At 52.0% G+C, this 12,122-nt stretch overlaps 3 non-coding genes across 3 annotated transcripts; 2 read left to right on the top strand and 1 right to left on the bottom strand.

Moving 5' to 3' along the window:
• Positions 1-8,372: 8,372 nt before the first annotated feature.
• Positions 8,373-8,446, top strand: TRNAT-UGU (transfer RNA threonine (anticodon UGU)). Its single transcript has one exon. It is a non-coding gene; the product is annotated as a tRNA-Thr (tRNA).
• Positions 8,447-9,224: 778 nt separating this feature from the next.
• Positions 9,225-9,329, bottom strand: TRNAR-UCU (transfer RNA arginine (anticodon UCU)). The gene is made up of 2 exons: positions 9,293-9,329; positions 9,225-9,260 (listed from the first exon to the last, which is right to left on the bottom strand). It is a non-coding gene; the product is annotated as a tRNA-Arg (tRNA).
• A 2,412-nt stretch (positions 9,330-11,741) lies between these two features.
• Positions 11,742-11,814, top strand: TRNAA-CGC (transfer RNA alanine (anticodon CGC)). The gene has a single exon. It is a non-coding gene; the product is annotated as a tRNA-Ala (tRNA).
• Positions 11,815-12,122: the final 308 nt, after the last annotated feature.

The raw sequence follows: 12,122 nt of genomic DNA, 5'->3' as shown, positions 1-12,122 counted from the left end.
AATGAAGCGCGGGAGATTTAAATCCCCGCTTCATTAGCAATTGCGATACATCTAATTTACATCCCTTTTCTGAAAAAGGGATGTAGTCTAGACATAGCCAAGAAGTTTTACAGTAACGCGTGGTAAGAAAGGGCTTCTTGTGCAAGAGCTTCGCTCTTTTCTAACAGGTGTAAGTCCTCTTGCTCAAGAGCTCTTGCATAAGAGGGCAGTGTGGACACAGGACAGGTGTTTCTTGTGCAAGAAAGCCCTAGGGCTAAAATGGCCATCAGATCTTTCTTGAACAAGAGAGCATCCACACTGCCATGGATGCTGTTGCCCAAAAGCACATCTTGCACATGGCAGGGTGGACGTGTTCTTGCATAAGAACCCTTGCTCAAGATACCGCCAGTGCAGACATAGCCAAAGGGACCTTCAGAGATTGAGGGTACGTCCAGACTACATGCCTCCGTCGATGGAGGCATGTAGATTAGCCAGATAGGCAGAGGGAAATGAAGCCGCGATTAAAATAATCGCGGCTTCATTTAAATTTAAATGGCTGCCCCGCTCTGCTGATCAGCTGTTTGTCGGCAGATCGGGGCAGTCTGGACGTTCCCCTGTCGCCAGAAAACCCTTTTGTCGACCGCCCCGTTATGCCTCGTGGGATACATCTATTAGAGCTTAAGTGCAACGCCTTAACCACTCGGCCATCCTGGTGGAATCTAGAAGGCTGGAAGGGTGAAAGTTCTCTCCACAAACAGACCAGGGACTCGCTCTCAGAGCATCTGCCCATCCCATATCTGTGCCAGGACTTTCCACTGCAAGGGCGAGAGAATCGCCCCCTCACTCCAGTGAGGAGGGAAGAAGGAAAACCAAACAAGACAAAACCCAGCATCCCCAAGGATTCCGAGGGACAAAGGCCTGGTGGGGAAAATACCATCCCCCTTCACCCAGGCTGCGTCTAGATTGGCATGATTTTCCGGAAATGCTTTTAACGGAAAACTTTTCCGTTAAAAGCATTTTCGGAACAGAGCGTCTAGATTGGCACGGACGCTTTGCCACAAAAGCACTTTTGCAGAAAAGCGTCCGTGCCAATCTAGACGCACTTTTCCGCAAAAAAGCATTGGGAAGAAGGAAACCACAAGCCTGGAGCGGGTGCAGAGGCTGCTGTGACTGGCACTGGCAAGGCAGGGCTCTGACTGCACTTGCTGGGACAGGAGAGCCAGCGCCAAGTGCCCTTGTGATTCCCTGGGGGTGTCCGTGCTCAGAGAGCCTGAGGGTGCAACCTCTACAGCTCACAGCTCCTGCAGCCATGGAGAGTGAGAGTCTGTGGGCATCAGGTGCTTCTCGCATGTGGTTTCCTTCTTCCCCACATTCCTCCCCAATCAGCCTTTTCCTGAACCAGCAGTTCTATGGGTGGCCAGGGGAGGCCTCTTCTGTGCAACAGAAGCGCAACAGACACACAAAAGGGGACGTGGGACAGTTTGAGTCACACACACGGCAGGGGGCACAGCTCAGCCAGGGACCTTATCCACTCACAGAGCTTCACAGCTTCTCCACCCCCCAAATCCCACCAGGCAAACTGCTCCATGGGCCTCGCCCGCACCATGCTCAGGGCCTGGGGATTTTCTGTCAGTTTGCCAGACCAAATAACTAGCCCCCCCCACTCCGGAGTCTCATAAGAACAGCTGTACTGGGTCAAACCAAGGGTCCTTCTAGCCCAGTATCCTGTCTATCGACAGTGGCCAGCACCAGGTGCCCCAGAGAGGGTGGACCGAAGACAATGATCGAGCGATTTGTCTCCTGCCATCCCTCTCCAGCCTCTGACAAACAGAGGCCAAGGACACCATTTTATCCCCTGGCTAATAGCCTTTTATGGACCTAACCTCCATGAAATTATCTAGCTTCTCTTTAAACTCTATTATAGTCCTAGCCTTCACAGCCTCCTCTGGCAAGGAGTTCCACAGGTTGACTACACACTGTCTGTCATGTGCCTTCTCATCCCCCAGCTCCACTTTGTCTCCAGGTAGACCCTGCTCTGCCACAGCCACCTTTCTCTGCCTGTTACTCCTGGGTCTTCTAGGGCAAAACATTCCCCTTCACTCTGAATACCTGGGCTTTTAGTGCTCAGATCTGCACCCAACACCAGCATTTGCTAGTGAGGGGTCTGAACAGCTCCTGTAGAAAGGGAGACAGCAACTGTGCAGCATCCTTGCCAATTACTTCAGAAAGCAGAAGAAGGTAAACTCTTTGTCACCACAGACAGGACTTGAACCCACAATCCCCAACTTAGCAGGCCAGTGCCTTGTCCATTAGGCCACTGAGGCACATAGAAAAACATGCCAGGGTACAGAAAGAAGAGGACAATGCAAACAGCCCCATGGCAGTGAGGGAGTCAGTATGTGGGTGGGTGAGGCAGGGAGCTGGGGGCAGAGCTGGGCTCTAACTCACTAGGGGTGTGTTCCATAGCTCAGAATAAGCGATGCAATTGGGTAGCTTATTTCAAGTCAATTTTGAAATAGCTTATTTTGTAATTTGTGTAATTTGGCACTGGCTACACAGGGACCTTTTGCATGTTAGGCAACTGTGAAAATCACTACACCACAGAAACACACATTAGTGGGGGTGGAACTTGTCTGACTGTTCTGTTCCTGGCTCTTTCTAACACCCTGCTCTGCGGGGTAGGGGAATGCACCTTGTGAACTCTCCATCTCTTGTTCTCAGGGAAGCCACTAACCCGACCTGCCAGCTCCTCATTTCCTCACCAGCCCCTTGAGATTTGCAGCTCAAAGGTGGAGCTGCTGTGGCAGGAGGTGAAGCTACAGAAGCTGACGGGGGACAATCAGCAGGCGGAGGGTTATTTTTTCTCCTCCCTGGGCTGATGTGGCTAGAACTGAGGAGAAGAAAATCCCCTTCCCTTCTCCTCAGAAGATGGAAATTGCAGTTGGTTCTCTCTCTGGTTCTACTAAAGCTGGGCCCTAGGACTAGACTTTTTCTTTCTAAAAGCCTCCTGAAAGCTGAGAATGTGAGTTAAAGAAGGGCATCACCCAGCATGGGGCTTGAATCTAGGACCCTGAGACTAAGAGTCTCATGTGCTACCAATTAAGCTAGCCAGGCTGTGTACAACAGCTTTCCTAATATGCCATCATAGGGTAGCAGGAAACGAGAGTTCTCAAGTGCCCGACTCAAGGCTCTTCCTTGCCCCTAATGGGGGGTTCTGGTCTGTGGGGAGGTTTGAGCACAAATCCCCCTCCAGACACACCCACTTCTTTCCCCACAAGGAACGGCCCCATTTCCATCCCTCCAGCGACAGGAGAAGGGGCCAGTTTCAGGATTTCTTTTACTGCTGCAGCAAGGGGAGATGGAGGGAATTCAAACTCCTTTGCAAGCTTTGTTCTTCTGGCACAAAGTGTGACGGGAGGGGTGACATGCCATGCTGACAGCCAGCCACCGTGACCAAGCCTCTGAGAAGGAAAATGTATTTTGTTAAAAGGAACAAAGTGAAGTGTGTGTGCAACTGACTGAACGTGACCTTGCGTTGTGTGTGAGAGATAGTGAACCTACTAAAACCAGCCTGATCTAGCTTTTCTGCTGCAAGGATGAGACTAACACCCATGTAACTAAGTTTATCTCTGCATATTGAGATAAAAGTAGCTTTAAGCATTAAGCCAATAGTAACGCTGTCACTAGCTTATGTGATGTCTATTCTATTTTGTGTGCAACCATGAATGTATATAAGGTTACCATGGACATTTGATTTTGGAAGTCTTTCTTTTGAAACTTCCCACAGCTCTTAATAAAAGTGTTTTTCTCCTTCCAACCCTGAGTCTGGATTTCCGTGACACCTCAAACCAGCTGGACTAGCCAGCCCACATCACAGTGAGTCACTAGTGGCGCTGTCAGAGAAGAGCCATTGGCAGCTCCAGTCATCCCGGCAACTGCTGGAGGTGCCTTTCTGAAAGGGCCATTTGTGAGCTTAGTCTTGGCATGCCGGCTAGCTCAGTTGGTTAGAGCGTGGTGCTAATAAAGCCAAGCTCATGGGTTCAAGCCCCATGCTGGCCACTGAGATATTTGCTGTGGTGATTGTCCTCACCCACCCTTTAGCTGCCTGCTATGGACAGGGAAGCAGACACACAAAAGGCTGAGACCTTTGCAGGAAGCAGAGCAAAGAGCACATAGGAGGAGGCTCCAGCCTGCACAGCCCCAGTGGCTAAAAGGGCCTTGGCCAGGCCTGCTTTCCCTAATGGCAGGGAAAACCCTTCTCTTCCCTCCATTGCCCCAGTGAGGTGACGGGATTCCCAAATTCCTGCTGCTGCAGTGGCTGGCCCAAGGCTCCCTGCAGGGGGCAGGTTCCTCCAGCCCAAGCCACAGAGGGAGGCTCCATATGTCCAGGAGGCCTGGGGCATGTGCCCGGCCCACAACACTGCTGCCAACCACCTGGTCACCTGCGTCAGCAGCCCTATGTGGCCGTGTTCTTGTGCAAGAAGCCGCCAGTGCAGACAGAGCCTTCGTGTGCAGAGCCGTTCCGCTGCTTATTGTCACGGGGGTTCCTTGTGCATGAAGGAGCAGTGTGATAGTCCACACTTAGCCTCATTGGCATATTGCTTGCTCAAGAACCCGTCAGTGTAAACATGGCCCCTGTGCTTTCTGTCTAAGCTTAAAAAATGTTGTGCAAAGCAGGAAGATTCTAGAGCCTTCCTCGGCAAGTGAGTCTGAATCCTGCACCACGACCTCAGTGGGACCCGCTGGCGAAATACTGGTTTGCTGCAAATCCTTGGTAATGCCAGGGTTTGGCTTCCTTGGCTATGTCTGCACCGCACATTGTTGTGCAATAAGATACGCAAATGAGGTGTGGGGATGAATATTGCCACACCTCATTTGCATACCTAATGAGACATCATTTTTGCAGCAGAGACTTTTGTGCAAGAAGAAGCTGTCTACACTGCTCCTTCTTGCACAAAAAAACCCTCTTGTGCAGAGCTGTTCCGCTGCTTATTTTCAGGAATCCTCGTGCCAGTTGGCAGAAAAATCCAGTTCTGACCAGTCTCTGAGTGGCCGGTGCCTGAGGGGATCCAACATGGATCCCTAGGTTACAGGTCACAAGCACCATTTAGTGGCCCCAGTTACTGACCTAAACACCATCATAACACGATGTCTACGTCTACACTGCAGCCTTCTTGTGTAAGAACTGTTTTACGTAAGCGTTCTTGTGCAAAAGATCTTCCACAAGAGCACGTCCACACTGCCAAGTACTTTGCACAAGAGATGTGCTTTTGTGCAAGACCGTCCATGGCAGTGTGGTTGCTCTCTTGTGCAAGAAAACTCTGATGGGCATTTTAGCCTTATGGGTTTATTGCACAAGAAATTCATGTTGCCTGTCTACACTGCCCTCTTGTGGAAGAGCTCTTGTGCAAGAGGGCTTATTCCTCATGGGGAGAGGAATAACTCTTCTGGAAGAAGCACTGTTTTCCAACGCTGTAGTGCAAATTTACTTATGCAAGAACACTCGTGCTGTGCTCTGCACGTTTTTGTGCAAGAACATTGAGCAAAAACCCTGCCATATAGATGTAGCCTTCAGGTTTGTATTCATTCAAAGAGTTCACATACAAAGGAAATGTCTCTGTTAAATAGACACTCTTGCAGGGGGCACGTGGATTTGAACCAAGGACCATGTGATCTGCAGTCAATCACTCTGCCACTGAGCTACATGCCCATATAAAAAAAAGTGTCTGCAGCCAGTATTGAGAAGTGGGTGGGGAACAGGAGGCTTTTGTAGAACACACATCTCAGGTGGGACGGACCCTCACTGACCCCAGATTGTGACTGGTCCTAACATGGAGTTTGTCCAGAAAGCATCAGAACTGGGGCAGGACAGAGGTTCTGTCCACACAGAAAAGTTATTTTGAAACAATGGCCGTTATTCCAAAATAACAATGCCAGAGTCTACACAGCAATTCCGTTATTTTGAAGTAACTCTGAAATAATGGAAGGCTAATTCCAACTTCTGTAGACCTCACTGTACGCAGAAAAATGCCTATTCTGAAATAGCTATTTCAAAATGAGGCGCGTGTACATTCTCCACTTCTGCTATTTCAAAATATCCCCTCCCCAGGGCCATTCTAAGTTATTCCCCCTGGGGCTCTAAATCAAGGTAACACGTCTACATTAGGGAAGCCTCCTCGGACTCATTTTGAGATTTCCCTGCAGTGTAGACGTGCTATTTTCAAATAAACTGTTCCAGAAGAGCTTATTCCAAAATAAACGTGCCTTGTAGACGTAGCCAGAGAGTCCTGAGAGATGAAGCAACCAGAGGGAAGCCAGGAGAGCAGAGGCCAGTCTGAGACCTGAGTGTCCCAGGTGTCTACCCCAGACCTTCTGTCTAGGTCCCAGGTGTAAGGGGCAGCACTAATGACTCTGAATCCTCCAATCTGAGTTTATATCTCAGTGGGACGGGCTGGGGTGGTTGTTGGGAGGTCCTCGTGCTCCAGGCTTTTTGGCTTCCTTGCTCCGAGGTTCACTAAGGGGGGTTTTGCTTGTCTGAGGCCCATTAGAGCTTTGTGAGCAGACTTCTGCTAAGGTGCCTGATGCCATCACAGCAGCCAGAGAGCGTGAGCAGAACGGGGGGGGCGGGGGAGTTGTATACTTTGGGAAGGGTCCTGGCTCCCAGCCACATGCCTTGCAACAAAGACCAACGGTCCCTGCACAAAGTGCATTGTGGGAATAAGAGATGGGGCAGCAGGAAAGGGGCCGGCCCCTCAGCACCAGCGAGCAGGTGGGAGAAGATGGGAGTGAATCCTGCTACCTCTCACGTGCAAAGGGAGCACTTACCCACGTGCAACTCATCTCTAGTGCTCTGGCCTCCAGCAGCTTTGTGCCCCACTAGGGTGGGTTATCTCAGAGACCAGAGAGGAAGAGGGAGGGGTCTCTGGATGTGCGGAGCCCCCCGGCTCCGCCTGTGAAAAGAAAGAACAAGGGCTCAGCAGAAACTTCAATTCCACTTTCTGAGTCTTGACTTTTTCAATCTAAGGACTTTGAAGAAGAATTTCAAATATCTGTTCCAGTGGCGCAATGGGTCAGCGCACAGTACTTATAAGGCAGTACTTGTAGGAGACATGCTGAGCTTGTGAGTTCAAACCTCACCTAGAGCACTCACTTTTAGTCCCTGCTGGGTCGTCACCTTGCAGTGGTTCCCAAACTTTTCAGCATCACGCCCCCTGACGGAGAATTTAATCCGAGGGTTCGGATGGGGGCCCAAAACCCCTACCAAATCAATTCCAGACACCCTTCTGCAGCAACCAGCTTTATTCAGGAATGCATTCCAGGGCAAAAACCTCCAGGATACTCAGGAGAAAAAAAGTTTCTGCAAAGCTTCTGCCAATGCCCAAACAAAAGGCAAGGTCTTTTGTACTTTCTTACATGGTAATTACCCCCCTTTGACTGAACACTTACAATTGCATATACAGGTCATGCCCCTTTGCACCAAATTCCCTCCAATCATCATTTGTCCCCTCACAGTCCTTTTGCAGGCCTTACAACAGGTTCAAACCAGTTTCACCTGTCCCCTCCTTTTGTATCCCTGTGTTCAAGCACGTACCTCTTTACAAAGACCAGACTTTAACAGCAGGGGACGTACTGACAACAGTTAAGTTTATCCTTCACCCCCCTTTTTGATTTGTGAAAAACCCTCATGCCCCTGCCCCCCAAATAGCAGCAAAACTTGTTGAGCAAAAAAGAAAAAAAATGATGGGGGGAGGGCTGGGTCACCTCATGCCCACCTGGAATTTCTTCACACCCCCTCTCCTCCCCACCCGGGCTGGCCCCAGAGCCCAGGGGTCTGGTCAGCAAGTGAGACTCGCCCGTCAGTCCAAGCTGCTTTCTCCCCGGCTGCCGTTCCTGCCTGTCCCGTGCCAGCGCCGCACGCAGGCCAGTGGGGCAGGACGGGGGGTGTCAGTGGGGCCCTGCTCTCAGTCCATCCCTCACAGGCCCTGAGGGCTGCTCGAGGGCTGAGCCCGTCGCCCAGGCCTGGCGCGGGGATGGAACATGGGGCACGTTTCCCCCTGTGAGCGTGTGCGGGGGCAGGAGGGAGCCACACGGGCCGGGTGAAGATTTTGTGCTGAGACTGGAGGCTTGAGCCCGAGCTGTCGGCCTCAGCGGGACTTGCTCCTCCCCCCTCTCCTGCCTTGCTGCCTCCTTTGGCCAGCAGCGCTCAGGGGCAGCCGGGAGAGCCGGCACCAAGGGCAGAGGAGGCCGAGGCACAAGCCCCTCAGAGGGGACAGGCCTGAGGCCTCTGGCTTGCCCAGGCTCACACCAAGGGGCTTTCTGTGGTGCCGGGCGGGGAGCAAGGCCAGGCCCAGGCCAGTGGGAGAAGGGGCAGCACCTGCCAGGGCAGCAAGGGGGGCACCATGGCTTAGTTGGCTAAAGCACCTGCCTTGTAAGCAGGGGATCCTGGGTTCAACTCCCAGTGGTGCCTTGTTGCCAGGTCAATGGGTCTTTTCTTCCCACCATTCTTCAACATGTATCTGGAGTTGGTTTTACCTTCAGTTGAGCTTGGTGGTGCCCTCACAGTGGGAGTAGGATAGGAGCAAAGAGCAGGAGGTGCCCTAGGGGTTTGATTTAGAGAGGCTTAGGTAGACTTGCTAAATCAAGCTCTGGAAAATGGATTGCAGCAGTGATCTCCACCTGAGTGAAGACATGGGCTAATGGTGCAATTAGTTAGATGCCGACAATAACAGCCCCACTGCTGGTAACTCACAGAGGCTACATCTACACTAAGGCTGTATCTAGACCGCATCCCTTTTCCATAAAAGGGATGCAAATTAGACACATCGCAATTGCTAATGATGCGGGGATTTAAATACCCCTCGCTTCATTTGCATAAAAATGGCTTCCGCTTTTTTCCAGCTTGGAGCTTTGCCGGATCTTTCAGAAAATAAACCCTTAAAATAAGGATTGAGGGATCTTTTGGAAAAGGTTTTATTTTCCAAAAGATCCACACCTAGACTGGTGCTTTTTTCCAGCAAAGCACCAAGCCTGCGTGTTGCACAGCACTGGTAGGAGACATGGAGGGTCTATTGGCACCTGCAGCCTCTCAGAACAACCCCCATCCTAACCCCCAAGTCCTAGCCCTTCCCTCCACCCTTAATGGGGGGTCTGCTGGGAATTGCCTGGATGCCAGCCCACCCCAGTGTCAGCCCAAGGACTGACTGGTCTGTAAAAGCTGCACCCTGGAAATGAGGAAGCAGCTAAAGTGACTCTGGTGGGACTTGAACCCACAGCCTTTGAATGTCTAGCTGGGCTCACATTAACCAATGCAGCTTAGAAGTCCAACATGCTTTCCATTGCACCACAGAGCCAGATGGACTGTTGCTGTTGATATCTCCACTCTCTGCTTTGCAGCATGGCAATTGCTGGGGGAAAAGAAAGGGGAGCCAGGTCTGTCTCTTTTGGGAGAGTAGGTAGGAGGGCCACTGAGCCCCCAGCAGTGAAAACTAGGAACCAGGACAAAGCTGCAGTTGGAGAACATGGGCATCAATCCCACTACTTTTTGCACACAAAGTAAGGGGTTTCCCATTTGAGCTAACTCCCCTGCATGGGAGCACATCCCCTGCTCCACCCATCTTCTTCTAGACCCCACAAGGTCTCTGTGGCGGCCTGAGGCTCCTTTCTGAAAGGGCCACTTGTGGGACTGACACCCGTGGGCCGGCTACTTCGGAGGTTTAGGGGACGTGGTGCTCATATCACACAGACACATCTTAAGAGCAAGCCCCTTATTTCAAACCATAACGGGCTCACTATTCCGACGTCCCTGCAAACCTCATGGCGCGAGGAGTGAGGGGCATTTTGGAACAGCGATTTATTTGGAACTAAGTGCTGTGTAACCAGCGCCAAATTACAAAATAAGCTATTTCAAAATTGACTTGAAATAAGTTACCCAATTGCATCACTTATCTTGAGCTATGGGACACACCCCTAGTGAGTTAGAGCCCAGCTCTGCCCCCAGCTCTCTGCTCCACCCACCCACGTACTGACTCCCTTGCTGCCATGGGGCTGTTTGCATTGGCCTCTTCTCTCTGTAGCCAGGCTTCAGCCAGGACTGAGACTCAGGCAGGAGAATGTGACCCGGCTCCCTGCACCTGGGCCCTGCATTTCTCATCCCTTCAGAGACACTTGTCAGTGGAGGAATAAATCACAGTCACATGAGTGTAGATTATGAAATGTTGTTGTTGCCTTGGAAACTCCCCACAGACCTTCCCCTGGGGGACCAGGCAGCCGCTCATATTGCACAGCTCACTTCTAGGTGAGGGTGCTGTGTAGACGTGCCCGTCCTGTTGAGGACCAGCCTGCTGGGGGGAGGCTCTGGCCACTTCCTTTCCTCGTGTCTCTCAGACTATGTCTACAGTTCAGGGCTACGTCTACACTGCAGGCTTTTTGTGCAGGAGCAGATGTTCTTGCGCAAAAACTTGCACAGCGTCTACACTGCACGTACGTTCTTGCACGTGTACATTTATAGTACAGCATCAGAAAACAGGGCTTCTTGCACAAGAGTTATTCCTCTCCCCACGAGGAATAAGCCCTCTTGCCCAATAACTCATCCACAAGGAGGCAGTGTGGAGAGCCAAGAGGGGTTTCTTGCTCAAGAAAGCCCTATGGCTAAAATGCCCATCAGAGCTTTCCTGCGCAGGAGAACGTCCACACTGCCATGGGCGCTCTTACAGAAAAGCACTTCTCCTGTGCAACAGCACATGGGAGTGTGGACACACTGTTGTGTAAGACCTTTTGCACAAAACAGTTCTTGAGCAAGAAGTCTGCAGGGTAGGTGTAGCCAGCCCCTCTCTCCAGGGAACTGCAGCCCCTCGGGCCAGACAGCTCCTCCCAGCATTCAGGAGGCACCAGGCCGAGAAGAAACCATCTGATATGGTGCTGCCAAGGAGGGGCCTCACTGCTAGTCACTGTTCCTGTTCTAGGAGCAGAGCGAGTTTTGTCCTGGGCACCGTTATTGAGGGCGTGTGCCCCTGTGTGTGTGTGAGCCCCCATTGGCTCCTGCAGGGGGGTGGAGGGTCCCCTGGTGCCATAGCTCCTCCTGGGGAGGGGTGGAGGGACCCCTTGTCCAGTATTTCCTGCTATGGAGAAGTAGAGGTAGCCCATTTCCTATAGCTTCTGCTGGGGGGGACCCTGGCCCCTTATCTCCTGATGTGGTTTCAGGTTTCCCTGGCGGGATGCTCCAGACATGAGGGATGCCAGCGCACTGGCCCAGCCCGGGCCGGCAGTGATGGTTTTTACATATGCAGGGAAATGCCCCAGCTTCTCCCCCTCAGAGAGCTGCTGCCTCTCCGGGAGGCGGATGAACTGCAGGTGCGGGACAGCTCCCTGCCAGCAGGGACAGCAGCCAAGGCACCAAATATCGCTGGGTCTGCAGCCAGTGTTGGGAACTGGGCAGGGAACAGGAGGCTTTTGTGTCACACACGTCTCAGGTAGGACGAACCCTCACTGAGCCCAGACTGTGACTGGTCCTAGCCAGGAATGTTTCGGGGGCTGGTTTGTGACACTCTCAGGCCGTGTCTACACTGGGCGTAAGAGCGACGCTGCCGCGGTCGATGTTCCGGGCTCTAGGGAAGACCGGCTGATTGGAACTGAGCTGTGCAGAGTCTTGTAAAGGGAACCGCAACTTCTCTGGATATTTGCCGAGTTTTATATGAGGGTTTATCAGAAGGGACATTGTGAGCTCTGGAACAAGGTGGATGGGGCACTAATATTCTTCACAGGTAGGGGAATTAGCTCAAGTGGTAGAGCGCTCGCTTCGCATGTGAGAGGCAGTGGGATCAATACCCACATTCTCCAGCGCTAGATGTTTGCTGCTTTCTCTTTTTCACAGGCCGAGCCAGCCAGGGGCTAAGTGTTTCCCGGGGCTCCTTTCCTCTTCCATAAGGCAACGGGCTGGTTTCTGCAGTGCAGGGGGTGTCACGTTTGCCTCACAGTGAGCAGTTCCCTGGCTAAAAGTCAGGCAGGCAAAGTCCAGCCTGTAACACCCAGCGGAGGGGATTCACCTGCCTGGGGAGGGCAGGAACAGACCAGCACTTGGGAACTTGGCTGCCAGCTGCTTAGCACATCTGGACACAGAAGAATCCCAAGACTTGGTTCTTCCAGGC

This window comes from Pelodiscus sinensis, chromosome 25, assembly GCF_052426305.1.
Source record: "Pelodiscus sinensis isolate ZL-2025 chromosome 25, ASM5242630v1, whole genome shotgun sequence".
NCBI classification, from domain to species: domain Eukaryota; kingdom Metazoa; phylum Chordata; order Testudines; family Trionychidae; genus Pelodiscus; species Pelodiscus sinensis.
Note: the sequence above shows the minus strand (reverse complement) of the source record. Positions and strands in the feature narration are given on the sequence as shown.